The sequence below is a fragment of the Capra hircus genome, chromosome 2 (assembly GCF_001704415.2).
Source record: "Capra hircus breed San Clemente chromosome 2, ASM170441v1, whole genome shotgun sequence".
Lineage (NCBI taxonomy): Eukaryota > Metazoa > Chordata > Mammalia > Artiodactyla > Bovidae > Capra > Capra hircus.
The window spans coordinates 107,058,352-107,077,470 of NC_030809.1; the positions used below are offsets into that span (position 1 = coordinate 107,058,352).

Consider the following 19,119-nt stretch of genomic DNA (forward strand, 5'->3'; position numbering starts at 1 on the left):
GTATAAAACTAGAAAAGAAATACTGTATTGGAAATAACATCATCACTCAACCAGTCATCTAATCATTACTATCAATGAAATCTTTACCAAAATAAACTTGTCCCTTTTGAAAATAGCCTATTAGTCAACTGTTTAAAAAAAGAAGGAAACACATGCTGTAAAACCTAAGATATTCTAAGCACCCCTAGTATTGAAACTTATTTTTTGATTTTCAGGTATCTATATGCTTACTCAACTTTGATTTATTATATTTGTGATAATTATCTTCTTCTTGAGACTTTACATCTTGAAATGTAGCACTAGCTAAAAGAATCATGAAAGAGATACTGGTAGAGAACATGTCCACTCTGTTTTATAGTAACATTTTAATTGACATTTTTTATTTTCTTTGTTGTACCTTTATGTCAATCAACTATTGTAAAAATATTTTTAATTCCAGCTACTTAAAATATTTTATTTTCACTTGAAATAAAATATTGTTTGAAAGAATGCTACTAAATTTGCTCACTAATGTTACACTCTAGTCTTGGCAAAATAACATGACTTCTTATACAGCAATACAAATAATTTTCAGAAAAACTTTTTAAGTTCACTTAGTTTGGTTGAATGTGGCCCAACTATAATTGGAAGATTATATAACAATATTAAATATGTTTCTGAAAACTTTTTATTAGATTCCAGTTTTATAAAATATCCAGATGAAAATAACTGAATGGCCCCAGCTAGAGAGGAGAGCCAAACATAAGCTTAGACAGATCTGTTAAAAATCTAGTTTCAATAATTCACAATTAGACAAATCAATTAGGCTTTGACTTAATATCTAGTATTCACAAGTTATTGTCTTCATGATGTCATGTTATTTTACTGTAATTTAAGCATGCCCAAAGTGATTATGGTTGGAGAAGGCAATGGCACCCCACTCCAATACTCTTGCCTGGAAAATCCCATGGATGGAGGAGCCTGGAATGCTGTAGTCCATGGTGTTGCTGAGGGTTGGACACGACTGAGCAACTTCACTTTCACTTTTCACTTTCATGCATTGGAGAAGAAAATGGCAACCCACTCCAGTGTTCTTGCCTGGAGAGTCCCAGGGACGGGGGAGCCTGGTGGGCTGCTGTCTATGGGGTCACACAGAGTCGGACACGACTGAAATGACTTAGCAGCAGCAAAGTGTTTATGGTAGGTTTTTTAGTATCTATGTACTTTCCTTCACCAAAAATAAAAAAGGAAAAATACTGAAAACTTGAAAGGAGAGTAATTTCCTATCATCACATGTCCAGATCCTGTTGAAGTCTTAAGGTAAAACTCAAAAGTTTTCTTCTCTATTTTTAAAAGGGAGTTATCTTTCCTTATTTTGAACTTTTATTGTATTTCATTATTCATGTCATTTATCAATGTCTGGCTTTTTCATGTGCATGCCTTATCTTACCTCCTAGAATTTAAATTCTCTGGAAATAGAATTATTTCTCAGTGCATCAGGTCTAGTGTCTTGCACATAATGATTTTCAATAGATATTTGTTGAATGAATGAAAAAATAGTAGAATTGCATCAGTGAAAGTAAAGATGATAAAGTTATCTTTATCTGGTAAATACCTCTTTAAATATACAAATGTGGTATCAATGTTGTCTTACTCTATTAACATTAGGGCATAATCTGCATCCATTTGCTGTTTGGATTTTCAGATGCTCATGGCTTATTAATATAGCTTATAAAGCTTGAGAAAGAAAAGTCACTAGTGTATTTGCATACAGGCATACCTCAGAGATATCATGGACAGGTTCAGTTCAGAACCACCACAATGAAGCAAATATGGCAATAAAGAAAGTCACACAAATGTTTTGGTTTTTCAATGCATTTAAAAGTTATGCTTATACTATATTATAGCCTCTTGTGCCATAGCACTATGTCTAAAAACTCAATGTATACACTGTAATTTAAAAAAAATACTTTATTGCTAAAAAATGCTAACCATCATCTAAGCCTTCAGCTCTTTATAATCTTTTTGCTGGTGAAGGATCTTGCCTTGATGCTAGTGGCTGCTGACTGACTGGGTAATTTTTCTGAAGACTGGGGTGGCAGTGGCAATTTCTTCAATAAGACAACAAGGAAATTTGCTGCAGCAATTGTCTTTCACAGACAATTTGTCTGTAGCACACAGTACTATTTAAAAGCATTGTATCCACAGTAGAACTTTTTTTCAAAATTGAACTAGTCCTCTCAAACCCTGCCACTACATTATCAGCTAGGTTTATGTAATGTTCCAAACCCTTTGTTTTTATTTCAATAACCATACTAGCACCTTCACTTGGAGTAGATTCTATCTTAAGAAACCATTTTCTTTATTCATCCATAAGAATCAATTCCTCACCCATTAAAGTTTTATCATAAGATTGTAGAATACAGTCACATCTTCGGGCTCCACTTCTAGTTCTCTTGCTATTTCTACCATATCTTCAGCTACTTTCTCTACTGAAGTTTTGAACCCCTCAAAGTCATCCATGGGGATTGGAATCAAGTTTTTCCAAACTCCTGTTGATGTTGATACTTTGACATTTTCCCATGAATCACAAATATTCTTAATGCCATTTAGAATGGAGAATTCTTTCCAGAAGGTTTTCAAATGACTTTGCATAGATCCATCAGAGGAATAATCGTCTATGGCAGCAATAGCCTTACAAAATGTATTTCTCAAATCATAAGACTTGAAAGTCTACATTATTATCTGATTCTTGGGCTGTAGAATGGGTGTTATGTTAGCAGTCATGTTGTCATTGTTTACTCACTAAGTCATGTCTGACTCCTTGTAACCCTATGGACTAGCCTGTCCATGGAATTTTCCAGGCAAGAATACACAAGCAGGTTGCTATTTCCCTCTCCAGGGGATCTTCCTGGCCCAGGGATCAAACCCATGTCTCCAGCATTAGTAGGCAGATTCTTTACCTCTGAGCCACCATGGAAGCCTCATTAACAGTCATTAAAACAACATAAATCTCACTGTACATTTCCATCAGAGTTCTTGAATGACCAAGTGCCAAGTCAAGAAGCAGATATATTTTGAATGGAATCTGATTTATTGATTTATTTATTTATTTTGAGCAGTAGATCTTAACAGCGTGCTTAAAATATTCTGTAAACTGTGTTGTAAAGAGAGGCGCTGTCTGCCAGGTTTTGTTGTTCTGTTTGTAGAAAACAGGCAGACTAGATCCGGCATGATTCTTATGGACAGCGCCAGATGGTCAGCACCGAAATCAGATTGATTATATTCTCTGCAGCCAAAGACGGAAAAGCTCTATACAGTCAACAAAAACAAGACCAGGAGCTGACTGTGGCTCAGATCATGAACACCTTATTACCAAATTCAGACTCAAATTGAAGAAAGTAAGGAAAACCGCTAGACCATTCAGGTATGACCTAAATCAAATCCCATATGATTATACAGTGGAAGTGAGAAATAGATTTAAGGGCCTAGATCTGATAGAGTGCCTGATGAACTATGGAATGAGGTACGTGACATTGTACAGGAGACAGGGATCAAGACCATCCCCATGGGAAAGAAATGCAAAAAAGTGAAATGGCCATCTGGGGAGGCCTTGCAAATAGCTGTGAAAAGAAGAGAGGCAAAAAGCAAAGGAGAAAAGGAAAGATATAAGCATCTGAATGCAGAGTTCCAAAGAATAGCAAGAAGAGATAAGAAAGCCTTCTTCAGCGATCAATGCAAAGAAATAGAGGAAAAGAACAGAATGGGAAAGACTAGAGATCTCTTCAAGAAAATTAGAGATGCCGAGGGAACATTTCATGCAAAGATGGGCCTGATAAAGGACAGAAATGGTCTGGACCTAACAGAAGCAGAAGATAAGAAAGCTGTGGTACATATACACAATGGAGTATTACTCAGCCATTAAAAAGAATTCATTTGAATCAGTTCTGATGAGATGGATGAAACTGGAGCCGATTATACAGAGTGAAGTAAGCCAGAAAGAAAAACACCAATACAGTATACTAACACATATATATGGAATTTAGAAAGATGGCAATGACGACCCTGTATACAAGACAGGAAAAAAGACACAGATGTGTATAACGGACTTTTGGACTCAGAGGGAGAGGGAGAGGATGGGATGATTTGGGAGAATGGCATTCTAACATGTATACTATCATGTAAGAATTGAATCGCCAGTCTATGTCTGACGCAGGATACAGCATGCTTGGGGCTGGTGCATGGGGATGACCCACAGAGATGTTGTGGGGAGGGAGGTGGGAGGGGGGTTCATGTTTGGGAACACATGTAAGAATTAAAGATTTTAAAATTAAAAAAAATAAAAAACTAAAAAAAAAGATATTAAGAAGAGGTGGCAAGAATACACGGAAGAACTGTACAAAAAAGATCTTCACGACCCAGATAATCATGATGATGTGATCACTAATCTAGAGCCAGACATCTTGGAATGTGAAGTCAAGTGTGCCTTAGAAACCATCACTACGAACAAAGCTAGTGGAGGTGATGGAATTCCAGTTGAGCTGTTTCAAATCCTGAAAGATGGTGCTGTGAAAGTGCTGCACTCAATATGCCAGCAAATTTGGAAAGCTCAGCAGTGGCCACAGGACTGGAAAAGGTCAGTTTTCATTCCAATTCCAAAGAAAGGCAATGCAAAAGAATGCTCAAACTACTGCACAATTGCACTCACCTCACATGCTAGTTAAGTAATGCTCAAAATTCTCCAAGCCAGGCTTCAGCAAAACGTGAACCATGAACTTCCTGATGTTCAAGCTGGTTTTATAAAAGGCTGAGGAACCAGAGATCAAATTGCCAACATCCACTGGATCATGGAAAAGCAAGAGAGTTCCAGAAAAACATCTATTTCTGCTTTATTGACTATGCCAAAGTCTTTGACTGTATGGATCACAATAAACTGTGGAAAATTCTGAAAGAGATGGGAATACCAGACCACCTGACCTGCCTCTTGAGAAACCTGTATGCAGGTCAGGAAGCAACAGTTAGAACTGGACATGGAACAACAGACTGGTTCCAAATAGGAAAAGGAGTACGTCAAGGCTGTATATTGTCACCGTGCTTATTTAACTTCTGTGCAGAGTACATCATGAGAAACACTGGACTGGAAGAAGCACAGCTGGAATCAAGATTGCTGGGAGAAATATCAATAACCTCAGATATGCAGATGACACCATCCTTATGGCAGAAAGTGAAGAGCAGCTAAAAAGCCCCTTGATGAAAGTGAAAGAAGAGAGTGAAAAAGTTGGCTTAAAGCTCAACATTCAGAAAACGAAGATCATGGCATCCGGTCCCATCACTTCATGGGAAACAGATGGGGAAACAGTGGAAACAGTGTCAGACTTTATTTTGGGGGGCTCCAAAATCACTGCAGATGGTGACTGCAGCCATGAAATTAAAAGACGCTTACTCCTTGGAAGAAAAGTTATGACCAAACTAGATAGTATATTCAAAAGCAGAGACATTACTTTGCCAACAAAGGTCCGTCTAGTCAAGGCTATGGTTTTTCCAGTGGTCATGTATGGATGTGAGAGTTGGACTGTGAAGAAGGCTGAGCGCCCCAAAATTGATGCTTTTGAACTGTGGTGTGGGAGAAGACTCTTGAGCGTCCCTTGGACTGCAAGGAGATCCAACCAGTCCATTCTGAAGGAGGTCAACCCTGGGATTTCTTTGGAAGGAATGATGCTAAAGCTGAAACTCCAGTACTTTGGCCACCTCATGCAAAGAGTTGACTCATTGGAAAAGACTCTGATGCTGGGAAGGATTGGGGGCAGGAGGAGAAGGGGACGAGAGAGGATGAGATGGCTGGATGGCATCACGGACTCGATGGACGTGAGTCTGAGTGAACTCTGGGAGCTGGTGATGGACAGGGAGGCCTGGCGTGCTGCGATTCATGGGATCGCAAACAGTCGGACACCACTGAGTGATTGAACTAACTAGGATTTTTAGAATGGTCAATTAATATTAGCTTCCACTTAAAATCACCATCTGCATTAGCCCCTAACAAGTGAGTCAGCCTATCCTGTGAAGCCTACTCTCTAGGTATGAATGTCTTAGATGGCATTCTCTTTCAACTGAAGGAAGTTTTGTTTACAGTAAAAATCCATTGTTTAGTGTAACTGCTTTCATTAATTATCTTAGCTAGATCTTCTTGAAAACTGCTGCAATTTCTATATCAGCATTTGCTGGTTCTCTTTGCACTTTGATTTTAAGGAGACAACTTCTTTCTTTAAACCTCATGAAACACCTTCTGCCAGTTTCATACTTTTTTTCTGCAGCTTCCTCACCCCTCTCAGTCTTCATGGAATCTAAGAGAGTTATGACGTTGCTCTGGATTAGGCTTTGGTTTAAGGGAATATTGTGGCTGGTTTGATATTCTACCCAGATCATTAAATTTTCTCCATATCAGCAATTAGGCCATTTCACATTCTTGTCATTCATGTGTTAACTGGGGTAGGACTTTTAATTTCCTTCAAAAGTTTTTCCTTTGTAGTAACAATGTGACTTACTGGTACAAGACACCTAGTTTTTGATCTGTCTCAGCTTTTGACATGGCTTCCTCACCATACCTAATCATTCCTAGTTTTGACTTAAAGTGAGACACACACTTCTCACTTGAACACTTAAAGGCTGTTGTAGGGTTATTGGCAAAATTTCAATATTGATGTGTCTCAGAGAATAGAGAGCTGGGAGGAGAGGGAGAAAGATGAGAGAACTGCCAGTTGGTGGGGCAGTTAGACAGAACACACACAACATCCATCTATTAACTTCACCATCTTATACAGACACAGTTTGGGGTGCTCTAGAACAATTACAAAAGTAACATCAAAGGTCACTAATCTCAGGTCAACTTACAAATCAAATAATAGTGGGAAAGTCCATAATGTTTCAAGAATTCCTAAAATGTGAGACAGAAACTTGAGTGACAAAATGCTGTTAGAAAACCAGTGCCAATAGATGCTCAACTTAGGGTTGCCACGAACCTTCAATTTGTAAAAACTGTAAATCTGTGAAGCACAGTAAAGTGAAGCTTAATAAAACAAGGTATGCCTGTATTTCTCAAAATCATTATTTCTTGTGTTTCTCCGAGTGAATAATTCATAAAATAAGCCAACTTAGTTTTAAAATATAAATACCAAGAAAAGATAAAATATGTCTACATTAAAGAGAAGAAAATAGAGTTATAATTTGACAGTCAAAAACATATGTAATATTCATTAGTTGCAGGTGAGCATTACATATAAATGAATCTCATTTATCTAGTTAACAGACACTTGTGTAGGTATGGGATACACCCCACAGACCTGCAAGGCCTAAACTTGCTTATCTTCAAGACCAAAGACAGAGCCTGGAGTAAGCATCAGTAACATCAGCGGTTTAAGGGATAGGGGGGAATTACGTGTCTGAAGCAAGGACCTGGTGCAATACTCTACCCTGTGAGGTAATGCTGGGGCAGGGTATGACATCAGTCTTTGCTCCCAGGGGAATGAGGAGATTACTGGATACAGAGGAAACTGATGTTAGGTTAGCTCACCAGTTATCAGGGAAACTAGCAGAGGGGGCATGCCCCTCACTAGCTCTTTGATAAGAACAATCAGTAGCTGAGGCCTGAGGCAAGTATGTAGGAAGGTCAGTCATGTGAATATAGTGCAGGTGAAACAGGCACTGGTCCTGCATGGGATGTATAGAGAGCAAGAGAACAGTCATCTTGCATAGCCTAATCTTCAGTTCAGTTCATTTCAGTCGCTCATTCGTGTCTGACTCTTTGCAACCCCATGAATCACAGCACGCCAGGCCTCCCTGTCCATCACCAGATCTCGGAATTCACTCAGACTCACGTCCATCGAGTCCATGATGCCATCCAGCCATCTCATCCTCGGTCGTCCCGTTCTCCTCCTGCCCCCAATCCCTCCCAGCATCAAAGTCTTTTCCAATGAGTCAACTCTTCGCATGAGGTGGCCAAAGTACTGGAGTTTCAGCTTTAGCATCATTCCTTCCAAAGAAATCCCAGGGCTGATCTCCTTCAGAATGGACTGGTTGGATCTCCTTGCAGTCCAAGGGACTCTCAAGCGTCTTCTCCAACACCACAGTTCAAAAGCATCAATTCTTCAGTGCTCAGCTTTCTTATGGTCCAACTCTCACATCCATGCATGACTACTGGAAAAACCATACTTTGACTAGATGGACCTTTGTCGGTTAAGTAATGTCTCTGCTTTTTAATATGCTGCTAGATTGTCATAGCTTCTCTTTCCAGGAGCAAGCGTCTTTTAATTTCATGGTTGTAGTCACCATTTGCAGTGATTTGGGAGTGCAAGAAAATAAAGTATGTCACTGTTTCCATTGTTTCTGTCAGGCAAGTGTATGTTTCTTGGTTCTTGTCTCGTCACAACAATGATTTGGGGTGACGGACATTAAAGCCCTCTGAGCGTCACAGCTCTTCGGTCTTGAACAAACCGTGTCTCGGGTCTTGAACAAACTGTGTCATAGCTCTTAGACAAATCAGTGTCACAGCTCTATTTTATTCAGGAGATAGCACGAGAATCCGTCCTTGAAGAAGAGAAGAGTGGAGGAGCGCGCCAGTGTGCATGGTGGGGGTGTGCGGGGTCAGAGGAAGGAAGAGCGCAGGCACGCGGGGGAGAGAGAGCGGAGAGCACTTGGCTCCTCCTTTTATATGTTATTTTTCCTCCCTCTGGGCCTGCCCTGTGCAAGTTGGGCTTAGCCAGGAGTGCTGTTGGCTCTTCCTGCAGTCCTCACTGGGGTCCTCGGACCTTTTTCATCCTTCCTTTGTTCTATTTTCCAGGACTTTTCCCTTCCTTGTCTTTTAGCCACCGCCACTTTGGACTCCTTTTCCCTATTCTATCTACCTAACATTTCCCCATCTATTTGCCATGAAGTGATGGGAGCAAATACCATGAACGGATGCCACAACTAAAAATAAACTGAGAACTGGTCAAGAAACTTTGAAGAAGAGGCACATTTGAGCTGGTTTTCAAAGTACACATTTTGTTGATAAGTATCTGTGTGGAGAGGGCTTCCCTGGTGGCTCAGTGGTAACGAATCTGCCTGCCAATGCAAGAGATGCGGATTCATGGGGTTGAGAAGATCCCTGGAGAAGGAAATGGCAACCCACTCCAGTCTTCTTGCCTGGGAAATCCTATGGGCACAGGTTCTGGCAGCCTATGTAGCCCATGGGGTCACAAAAGAATTGGACATGACTTAGCGAATAGACAATGACAAATCTGTGTGGAGAAAGGCAGTGAAAGATATTCCAGACACAGAGAGCAGAGTTTCAGAGAAGTTTAATACTTTCCCTGAGTTCATGACAATGATCTTGGCACAGCTATTTAACTTTTTTAAAACACCAATAAGTAACCTTTAACTAGTATTTATTTTCAAGACCATATTACTGAACTTGATCTGCTACATGTAAAGGCAGCTAAAAAGTTTTTTATTGCAAGGTATTAGATCACAAACTGAATAGAACACAGTGTAATTTGTGAAAGCAATATGTCCATTATCTAAAAAAATGTGTAGATAGATTCTCACAGAAGTAGGAGACTTGAAGCTTCTGAAACTAGCTCTCCATGTGCAATACAGTCTCCATTTATAACTAGCTATCTGTTTCATAAGTGAAGTGCATTGTATTACTACCTGGCATTGATATAATAGAGTTCCTATATAGAAGAAATGATAAATTCAAAAATGAGAGCAACTAAAATATTTTAAAATAAAAAATACCATTTAGGGAAATTTTTTATCACAATTTCTTGTTTTGGTACATTTGTAGATAACAAGTTAAAACCAATGTTGGGGATTTTCCATTTTTCTGGGAGTCATTCTATGTATAAAGTGATAAGGAAATGAGTTACTTTCATCCTAAACTTTTCCCCTTTACTCTTTAGAAGGAACAAGCTTGACTTTTATATCATTCTTCAGAGACTAGATCAGCCTTGGGCGTGGGTGCTATATTTTATCTATTTTGTTTGTAAGTGTAGTCACCACAGGTCTTCAATCAGGGATTGCCCTGCAGGAGGGAACCTTTGAGATACTACTGTAGCTCAGTCCTATCATGCACAGATGAAGGAACTGAGATGTAAAGAGATTAAAGTCACCCAGTGAGTTAATGAATAATGAAAACATTGAGATTTAGAACAATGGAAAATGATTTAGAATAATCAAAATTTCTAGAACAATTATAAAGATTTGGCAACTGTTGAAAAGTACAGTATAGAAGACTATAGAATGAATGACCTCATAAGTAATTTGTAGTTATAGGGATTACTCAGTAGGAGAAGTTCTGTAGTTGTTCTCAATTTAATCATAGGTTAGAACAAAACAGAACAGGATAAATTTAAATTTGATTGGGGGGGTGGATAAATACAAAGAAGAGCATTTGCGAAGTACTGGACAAATTTTATGTATGTCAAGAAGAATCTCTTTATGGAAAGGACTGACCAATTATTCAACTGGCTATTTGCTAAGCCAGGGACTAGAATCAGCTTTAAAAAGCTTGACTTGCTAGTTCTGAGTTAGCATATGTGTGAGAGTGAGAATGTTGTTCCAAATGTATTTGGTCTGGTGCATGCATGTCAGAATTGTAACTTTAGAAGTATTTATGTGATAATTTAATGTTTATTTTATTAGTTTGCTAGGCATATAATATATTAATTTATTATAATAAAATTATTTTTAAAATAGTTTGCTAAACAGCAAGGAGATCAAACCAGTGAATCCTAAAGGAAATCAATCCTGAATATTCACTGGAAGGATTGATGCTGAAGCTTAAATACTTTGGCCACCTGTTGCAAAGAGCAGACACATTGGAAACGACCCTGATGCTGCTGAAGATTGAGGGCAGGAGGAGAAGGGGGTGACAGAGGACTAGATGCTGGGAGCCAGCACAGGAGATCCCAGCCATGACAAGGTCATGCGGAGAGACCTGACAGGCAAGGCGAGTCAGGTCTCAAGGGGTCCTCTGTCTGAGCATCTACCCCGAAACCAAAATCTGTCTGTTTACTGTCTGCTATACTATACTCTTCTGACATTACAGGAGGCTATCCCTGACCACCTTTCTCTGGAAAAAGTTAACTTAGAGCTCCAACTGGTCTCCTGCATATGAAAAGAATGTTTCAGCTCAAATCCCTCTGATGGCTTTCTAACTTGCCTGACAGTTGGAGACTTTTACAACTTGTGATTTTTTACAGCCCCCCAACCGCGAGAGGCACAAAGCTTAAAACATCTTAAAGATATAGAGCCTTTTAGAGTTAAGAATTAGTTTGGTGAAGTTTGTTGAGTTAATGTTTGCCACCAGGCCTCCATATCCTTTATCTTTTAGGCACCTGAGAGGATATTAATCAATGTAATAGGGATGCAGAAATAGGAATATAGTAGTTTTGATGTTAGCAACACTAGACTTTTGAGTTAATGAATTTCCTCTTTGTTATAAATCACTGTATTCCTCTTTCTTTGTTATAAATTGTTGTGTCTTTGCTATGTAAGAATGTAACTTTATTTAGTGCTTCCTGAGAGTGGCACCAGACTTTGGGAAGAACAACACTATTAAAGCAAATAAGTCTTCTGGTTGACAGACCCTTATCAGAAAAGGGCTGTAAAATGCTAATTGGACTTCTGGCCAGAAGATGATGTAAATCACCTAAGACTTGTGTATACAACTAGGTATGAAGAGAGAAAGCCTGGTCTTGATAAGAGTCAGGGCTGCTGACACTGCATAATTTTGTATTATCCATTGATCTCTATGTACAATCAAAAGTATAAAAGGCCTTTCTGGACAATAAAGGATGGACCAGTTTCTCAGATCAGCTTCTCGAACTGGTTTCTTGGAAATCTGGCTCCCCCCCCCCCATGTCGAATCTCTCTCTCTCTCTTTCTCCCTCTCCCTCCCTCTCCTTTTCAGGCTGAATTCCCATCTGGAGTGCAGAGGCTCACCACGTCTACTTACTTGCCCTGGCTTCTAAGACCCATGCAAGAGGGAGCCCAAGGTGGGGCACCCTCCGTTATTCAAGTGGGCACCGGTGGCCTAACGTAGATGGTGCAAACCTCTTGTCATGAGGTTTTATTAGTTTTCCACGTAAACCAAGTTATTCAGCCTCTTTTCTCCACCAATTTTCCTATTATACTATTCTTTCCTAATCTTTATATTTCTAATTAAATAGTCCTTTCCCAGACTCCGACTCCGTCCCCACTTCAAATTCCCTGGATCCACCAGGGCTGGACCCCGGCACTAGATGGTTGGATGACATACCGATTCAATGTACATGAGTCTGAGCAAATTCTGTGAAATAGTGAAGGAAAAGAATGCCTGACATGCTGTAGTGCACAGGGATGCAAAGGGTCGGACACAACTTAGCAACTGAACAACAACAAAGGCAACAGAATACCCCAGACTGAGTAGTTTAAAACACAATTTATGTTCTCAGTTTTGGTGGCTAGAAGTCCAAGACCAAAGCAGTGGCAGGGCTGGTTTCATGTGAGGCATCTCTCCTTGGCTTTCAGATGGCCACTGTCTCAGTGTGTTCTCAAATGGTCTTTCCTCTCTGTGTGCACTATCTTGGTGTCTCTCTGTGTATCTACTTCCCTCTTCTTCTAAGGATACCAATTAGAATGGTCTCATTTTGACTCATTTAAAAAGCTCTGTATCCAAACATAGTAATGTTCTGAGTTACTAGAGGTTATTGCAGCTTCATCTCCTCCTCCTTACAGCTTCAGGGCTTCCCGTGTGGCTCAGCTGGTAAAGAATCCGCCTGCAATACGAGAGACCTGGGTTCCATCCCTGCATTGGGAAGACCCCCTGGAGAAGGGAAAGGCTACCCACCCCAGTATCCTGGCCTGGAGAATTCTATGGACTGTATAGTCCATGGGATCACAAAGAGTCAGACTAGACTGAGCGACTTTCATGTTCACATTACAGCTTCAACATATAAATTTGAGGGGGACAAACTCTGCCTATTATGTCTGCCTTCCCTTAGAATGTACAATTCATGAGGCTATGTACTATGTTAATTTTGTTCCTCACTGTATTCCAGAACCTAGTGCTGTGCCTGGCATGTTTTAGATGTTCAGTGTTATTTTTGATGAATGAATAAATGAATTGAGAGGTTGAAACAGAAGTTACAAAAAACATTTGAGGAGATGTTTCTATTATTTGGAAATAAAAATGTTGATAAGCTTGCTACTTTTTTTTTTTTTTTTGGCAAATCATGTGTGATGTTATAAGCTGCCTAGGATTTTCTTTTCCTGAAAGTTATAAAGAACAGAAGGTTATAGAAGATTCAAATCCTCTGCCAAAACAGAAGAAAAATTTGTGGTATTGCTCATTGTGAAAAGCTAAAATATTGTCTGTGAGTTGCACCATTTTTAAAAAACCCTTTCTCTTTATTTGTACAGGAGGAATATTCTCTTGGAATAGAAAGTGTGTCCTTTCTGCTTTTAAACTGTACTGCATAATGTTATCATGAGAGTGTTCAGCTAGCTGATAGGCAAGGCAGTCCCTTCTAAGGTTAAAAACAACAGTTTTTATTTACAGCCAAAGCCAAATATGTACTATCTTTTAGATACAAAGGAGACAAAGTATCCCAAAAAAATGCATATGACTTTCATATCAGTAACTGGACAAAAAAACCTTTGGATGAATTGAAAGCATTGTTAAAAATTCTATCATGTCAGTGAGTTTTCTTCTGTTAGTAATATTTTTTCGTTGAATAAGTCTTACCATCATAAAGATTTAAGTTTCAAGTGTTTTACTTTTCTCATCCTTCCTGTAGTTTCATTTCTTTCTTCTTTAATGTGTTTGAACTATGTGCTTTCATCATTCACTAAAGTAATATAGGAAAGTAATAAGAAACTCTATAGAAACAATAATTTTTCATGGAGTATAGAATTAGAACAACTGGATGTTACACACCAGAGGAAAATCACCTGAAACAACTTATAAGGAGCAATGTTTTATTTAAAAACAACATTTAATTTCTCTAGAGTTCTTTTGATTTTTCAAAGATGTTGGCAGTAATTTCTATGTTGCTATAGGAAATACATAATTACAAGAAAAAAAGGCTTTTTTTGTAAAATAAGCTAAAGAGACACTTGGAAACCACACTTAGGACTAGGAACTAAAATGAAGTTAGAAGTTACATAGTCACAGATTCAGAAATCTCAGATTTAGGAAAAACAACAAATAAACAACTAAACAAAAAAGCAAGCCATTGCCAGTAATGAGTTGTGAAGCTAACAGAAACATTTCTAAATTACTATTTTAAAAACATATGTATTAATCAACATTGCCAGAGAAAAGACTGAGTTATCTTTCCAATACCCAAGAGAAAATGGTATGACAGAATTTGATTTTGCTGTTGTTGTTTCATGGCTAAGTCATGCCTGACTCTTTGCAGTCCCATGGACTGTACTCTCCCAGGCTCCTCTGTCCATAGGATTTCCCAGGCAAGAATACTGGAGTGGGTTGCCATTTCCTTCTCCAGGGAATCTGCCCTACCCAGAGATCAAAGCTGAATCTCCTGCATTGGCAGGTGGATTCTTTACCTCTGAGCCACCAGGGAAGACCCATGACAGAAATAGTATCCAAAAAAGATGTGTAAGTATATGCAGTCAAAAATATAGGGGGGAGAGTATTACAGAAATATAACAGACACTTTAATTAAAATATTGGGTTATTTTTTAGACTGTATAAAACGTGTGGCATTGGACATCTTTTGAAAATGCATACATTGTTGGATATTTTCTCATTCTAAATGAGCATGTGCTGCTGTACCTATTTCTATATTGCAGTTATGCATTTTTGTTTACTTTCATAAAGAGAGTGCCACCAAATTGCAAAATCTTTAGGTTCCAAAAAGTCAGGAGCTATCCTTCAATTTAACATACTTTATCTCAAATGCCAGTCCATTATAAGGCATGTAGCTTGTTTTATCATGTTGAACTCAAACTTGTCAACCTTTGTCTTTTCCTATACACCAAGACTCAATCCTCAAAAACCAAAAAAGAGCAATCTTTATTATTTTTTCCAAACTAAATTGATTATTCTCTTTAACCTCTGTCTTATTTTTGCTGGACAGTATCCTGTTTCCTCACTTGCTTTTTATATGGAAATAGTAAACTGATCTTTCTTTTCTGTCTACGCTTCATCTTACTCTTAAAGCGTTGCTAAGACCATAACAAGTAAGATATGATATGATGAATTTTAATAAAGTCATAAAATATTGTTATAATAAAATAGTATTTCTGCTGTCCCATTTTAGATGATATTCATAAAATAACTTAAAAAATCAGCTTTTGTTGGTGAGTGATATCCTCAATGGCCAATGGGGTGATGTTCAACAAAATTATACATGTGTTTATCATATGACCAATTTCACTTTGGAGAATTTACCTTCATATATGTTTGTACACGTGTGAAAAACTTACATATAAGATTATTTATTACAGTATTACATAATGTACCAAAAGATCAAAAATAACATAGATGCCTATCAGTAGAGGACTGGTTAAATAAATCATGGTACATTCATATAACAGAATTATATGCCTCTGTTTTAAAAATGGCAATGTAGTCAAATGATGAAACACAGAACAAGCTTTAAAGAAATTATGATAACAGCAAATTAAAACATATTAAATATATAAAATCATGAGTTCAAAATGACAAAAATGTACCTCCATGAGTCACTGTTACAGGATGCTGGGACATTAATTCATTTCCCAAAGAAGTGATAAAGTATCCTATCTTTCCTATAGGTATTTCACAGTACCCCCCAAAGTTGGTGAATAAAGGTTTGTTATCAAAGAATTACAGCAAATTAAAGCAAGAGGGATGATAGAATTATACAAGCATCATTTTGCAATTCCTTTTGAAACATGAATCTAGGCAACAATCATCAGCAGCTGCATCATCAGGGGATCAGTGAAGGAGAATTTTGTACTGAATAAACCAGGTTGATGCCACCTAGACCCACTGATTAATCCCTGCAAGTGAAGTACCCCATGATACATGCATCCTGCTGAGATGCATCAGGAAGAAGATAGGCTCACGTATGAAAGATGCTTGTAGGTAATTATACCTGAATTTAATAAAGTGCCTGACTCCAATAAACCCTCTAGTTCTGACTGTCCTTTTATAGGAAGTATAGTGGGAAGAGGACCATGTTAAATAGTAGGAGGATACAGTCAATTAAATCTGAATGTGGGGACATCTACATGACAAATGATCCTTAGATTTAAAAAATCCAGGCCAGGGAGAGAAAAGAGAAAGAGAAATGTTATAGATTAAAAAAGGCTTTAAGAGACACATCAACCAAAAGCAATATATAGACTTGCCTGAATAGTGATTCAAATAAACCAATTGTACAAAACTAATTTTGAGCAAAGTTGAGGAGTGACTTGAACATGATCTGAGTTTTAGATTATATAAATGAATTGTTAATTTAACTGAGTGTGATAGTGGCAATGTGTTTATGCAAATACGTAAATTATGTTTTTAGCTACTAGAAATACAGTTGACCCTTGAATAATGTGGGAATTAAGGGTGCTGACTCTTTGTGCTACCAGAAATATGTGTATAACTTTTAGTTGGCCCTCCTTATACAAGGGTTCTCTGTATCTGAGGTGCCCCAGCCCATGGATTCAACTAACCTTGGATCCTCTAGTACTGTTGTTCAGTTGCTAAGTCATGTCCACCTCTTTGTGGCCCCATGGACTGCAGCACACCAGGATTCCCTGTCCTTCACCATCTCCAGGAGTTTGCTCAAACTCATGTATCTACTGTTAAAAAAGACAAATCCAGTTGAACTGAACTGTGACAATTCAAATCCATATTTTCCAATGTTTTGTCAGCTGTGCAAAACATTCATTGATGAGATATCTGAGATTTGTTTTAAAATAACCAAGAAAAAATAAAAATAGGAAACAGATGAAGCATGAGTAGCAGAATATTGAGAATTATTTCGGGAATCATACTATTCTTTCTACCTTTATTTGTTTCAACAGTTTCCGTAATAAAAACTGAATATGGAACCAAAAACTTCTTTGTGTATGCATATGGAAAGATTACCAAAATACAATGAAGTTGGGAGATACCTAGTTGGAAAATATTTTGTATACTATGCTACCATTTGTATACAAGAAGAGGGAAGAGAAATAAAAATATAGATTCATATTTTTGTAGTGATATATAGTAAAGCTATGGAAAGTTACATAAAAAACTAATACTAGAAGTGGTTAGCTACAGAAGAGGACAGGATAATAAACTTAAACATAGTATTAATTTTACTTACATCACACAAGTCAGTAAAAGTAAAGAATGAGTTGTTAATATATGCAACTGTGAAAACTGAAAACTAAATATAATCATCAACATGAAATTAAAGAACATAATTACATCCTTTATAAATTCCAGTATTTTAACTATATTCACATAAAATCTATTCAAATATTAGGAAAGGTATGGAGAATGGCAATTTGGAGTTATATTCTTCATGTTTTCCTCAATCATCTTGTATCTATTTAATTAAGATCAGGATACTGTACTTAAATGTCCCTGTTGCCTGAGTTTAGTAGGACTTCCTTTTGCCAAGTATAGAATTTTATAAAATTCTGAAATGATTATTTAGTCATCATAATAACAGTTTTTAAAACTATAAGTATAAATATTTTTAAGAGATAACTTCTCTTTTTAGCAGACATTGTTACAAGTCCCTATTACCAATATTTATTTCTCATTCAACAGAGTTGAATGAGTGTACTTTAAACAATAATTTGGTAATATCAAAATTAACAAGATTGTATTTTTGTCATCAATTTAGTAAGGGAAACTGATGTGAACAAATGATTATAATACAAGTAGAGAGAAACCAATCTCAAAGACGACAAAATGAACTCTGTTCATTTCCAAGGCAAACTATTCAATATCACCGTAATCCAAGTCTATGCCCCAACCAGTACTGCTGAAGAAGCTGAAGTTGAACGGTTCTATGAAGACCTACAAGACCTTGTAGAACTAACACCCAAAAACGATGTCCTTTTCATTATAGGGGACAGGAATGCAAAAGTAGAAAGTCAAGTAACACCTGGAGTAACAGGCAAATTTGGCCTTGGAATGCGGAATGAAGCAGGGCAAAGACTAATAGAGTTTTGCCAAGAAAATGCACTGGTCATAGCAAACACCCTCTTCCAACAACACAAGAGAAGACTCTACACATGGACATTACCAGATGGTCAACACCAAAATCAGATTGATTATATTCTTTGCAGCCAAAGATGGAGAAGCTCTACAGTCAGCAAAAACAAGACCAGGAGCTGACTGTGGCTCAGATCATGAACTCCTTATTACCAAATTCAGACTTAAATTGAAGAAAGTAGGGAAAACTGCTAGACCATTCAGGTATGACCTAAATCAAATCCCCTATGATTATACAGTGGAAGTGAGAAATAGATTTAAGGGTCTAGATCTGATAGATAGAGTGCCTGATGAACTATGGAATGAGGTTCGTGACATTGTACAGGAGACAGGGATCAAGACCGTCCCCATGGAAAAGAGATGCAAAAAAGTGAAATGGCTGTCTGGGGAGGCTTTACAAACAACTGTGAAAAGAAGAGAAGCAAAAAGCAAAGGAGAAAAGGAAAGATATAAGCATCTGAATGCAGAGTTCCAGAGAATAGCAAGAAGAGATAAGAAAGCCTTCCTCAGCGATCAATGCAAAGAAACAGAGGAAAACAACAGAATGGGAAAGACTAAAGATCTCTTCAAGAAAATAGAGATACCAAGGGAACATTTCATGCAAAGATGGGCTCAATAAAGGACAGAAATGGTATGGACCTAACAAAAGCTGAAGATATTAAGAAGAGGTGGCAAGAATACACAGAACTGTACAAAAAAGATCTTCACACCCTGGATAATCATGATGGTGTGTCACTCATCTAGAGCCAGACATCTTGGAAAGTGAAGTCAAGTGGGCCTTAGAAACCATCACTACGAACAAAGCTAGTGGAGGTGATGGAATTCCAGTTGAGCTGTTTCAAATCCTGAAAGATGATGCTGTGAAAGTGCTACACTCAATATGCCAGCAAATTTGGAAAACTCAG

General features: G+C 37.9%; 1 pseudogene; it reads right to left on the reverse strand.

Moving 5' to 3' along the window:
* LOC106502691 lies at positions 2,093-7,719 on the reverse strand (annotated as a pseudogene).